Genomic DNA, 2,862 nt, shown 5'->3' with positions numbered 1-2,862 from the left:
CTGAATGACAGCAAGCCAGACGGAATAATTTCACAGGGTGTTTAGCACCAGTACCATATTTTAATCCAAGTATAAGCTTTTTGATAATAGTTCGGTATGTTACTTGTGGGATGAATGCAAATGATCCTATATGTGTCGTAAAGAAGTGCACAGCCTTCACAATAACACTGGGCCGAGTCATGCTCCTGAAAAAATTGTTCACAACAGCTAGGGCAAATAGGACAGTAATAATGGCACATCACATAACTTTTTGATAACTGCGTACATCGTGTGAAGAAAGAAAAGGTTCAAAAACTACTCGCTTTTCCTTTTAGCCTTTGTGTAATGAAAAAGTGTCAGAATGAAAAAGTGTCAGACAAAACGCTCATCATATAAACAAGTGAGATTGTGGTCACACTTAATCGGATGTTCACTCATGCAGGGCTACTATTTTCAAGTACTTCCTAACTTTCAACAGTTGACATAATAATTGTGATGTCGAAAACGATTTTTTCTTTCCATGGTTTTTCACGCATTCTATGTTCAGAATGGACGTCTGTGTTCATGTATAAATCATTTCACCGATTCTTATATGCAAATAACTTTAAGACCGTAGACCCCAAAATAGCCAGTTTTGGTATATACGTGCTTTTTCAAAATTTCCATTTTCTTTTCCGAACGAAATTTAAAGGAATATATGTCCTGTAACAAATATATTTGCTTGCTTGTTTTTGCAGGCCTTTATACAGTTTTAACAATTGGTTTTAAATGGCGCACTCCAGTTCAGAAATTGCGCACACTATTCAAACCGAATTTGGAGCGTCCCGCTTTTAATTCAAAAGTGGGAATAAATAAATGTATTACTTGTCATGGGCCGATTTTTTTTTCGTGCGATGTCTCATTGGAAAGATCATAACTAATGTAAAGCTAGATAATTATCAATTCAATTTAAAAATCTATTTTTCAAGGTGCCACACCCAAAAAGCACGTATACACCAACTGTAACTACCATTGCCGTTATAATGTGCGCGCCAAAATAAGTAAATATTTTTTTTTCACGACTGTTTTTCCTTCCACGCGTTGGATTTTTCCGGACTAGTCAGGTCAAGCCAAATAATATCCGAGAAACAGGGTATAGGTGGGAAAAATCGTCAGAAATGAATCAAAGACAACATGGCTGAAACAAACTTTTGAGTGACGAAGACCTTATGCCTGATTTTTGTGTGGGTGTGTGGACAATCTCCCGTTTCTGAAAAAAAAAATGGTTAAAAGTGAAGTTTCATAACGAGTTATTCCTATCTGCATTGCCTATTAATAGTGTGTGTATATATAGGCCTAATTTTGTTCACTTATTTTGTAGCACAATCAAGACCCCTAATGAAGATTGAATACCCTTCAACATTCCTATGCAGTGTTTTTGGAACGAGGCCAGTGGACATGATATGGTTCCCTGATTTCAATTGAGTGATAATTTTATTCAGGAGAATAAAGTTGTATTAGTCATGAACTTGGCGGGGAGGGTGGGGTGGGGGCTTTTACACACATATTGTCATTGAAAAGTTGACAGAAAAGTTGAAGGATAGGCGACTTTAAACAATACTGATTCCCCTTTTTGACGAGTCCATTTGTATTTGACGCAGAAAACTCGGCAGAGAAACAAACATTTTTCCACTTAAAGGGCATGAAGTGATTTTCTCTTCGGAACATATTCTTTTGCAATTTTCTTCTGCACGTAAGTGTATAAAAACTATTTGACATCCCTTTTGGGTTAATTGTTTTGCAAAAGTGCACTTCTTTAAACATTTAAAATTGTCCACGCTTTTCTTGACAACAGAGGGCGCTGTTGCTGTGATGTCATTTCAGGAAGATACTGTTCATTTTAGGGTTTACAGTTCAAATTACGTACCAAACATGTGCTCATTGAAAACATTTGGGAGGAAAGTTTGCTCATTGGCTTTAAATACTGCCATGTACTGGTAAAACAAGAATCACCAAAGAAAAGCAAATTGATGACAGCAAATCAACCAAATCTGGCAACTTTTTGTGCTGAAATAGCTGTAACATTGAGGTTGTCGCCTGAAATGACATCACACTTTCGCTCATGAATATATATATATATATGTATAAAACTCGCATAAGCATAAAAACCAAAAAGGCGCCAAAATGCCCTTGAAAATGGCAAAACGAAAATTGAAAATAAGGTTAAATAAGACACAAAGGTGTGTTTCCTAGGATTGCATTGAAAAAACATTACAGTGCATGCATGGGCTCTTTATGTTTGCTTTTAAAACAAGATAGCTGTTGAAAAAAAATGCATAGCTGAATGAAATGATATGCACAGTACATGTACGCAATGAGCTGCTGGCTAAGTGTATAGCGTGAGGATTCGGTCACTGATTTTAGTTACAAGAAAATTAAGAGATTTCATTTATCAAGCTAGTTTCGCCTTTGCCGTTTCCCAAACCTCGGATTGATCATCAGCCTTGCCTCCAGGCGTTTGCCTTTAGGCGACAAACTCCATTATTTCAGGCCTTGACTTTGGAAACAACATTAAACCAAGTGTCCATTTTGTTCTACCACAGGACTATCACATTCTGTGGTTCAGGACAATAAGTATGGTGTCTTTCTAGTGTGGTTCCAACATATTATGCAAATTGTTCCAGGGCCAGAGAGAAAGCCGATACTGGAAACAAAACAAAAGATTGAGAAATTGAGAAACGGCCCTAACGAACTGGGTAGTATGTGCTGGCATGCTTTGTTATCGCAACACTTGTGAGTGGCAGTTACTATCTAGCAATATCATTTTGCCTGCGAATTGTGCCAGTTTGTCAAGAAACGAGCACACTCAAGGTTTTAAACAAAAAAATAAAAGAGGACCCACAA

Source organism: Patiria miniata, unplaced genomic scaffold (assembly GCF_015706575.1).
Source record: "Patiria miniata isolate m_02_andy unplaced genomic scaffold, ASM1570657v1 HiC_scaffold_12, whole genome shotgun sequence".
NCBI lineage: Eukaryota > Metazoa > Echinodermata > Asteroidea > Valvatida > Asterinidae > Patiria > Patiria miniata.
This window is presented reverse-complemented; position numbering follows the sequence as displayed.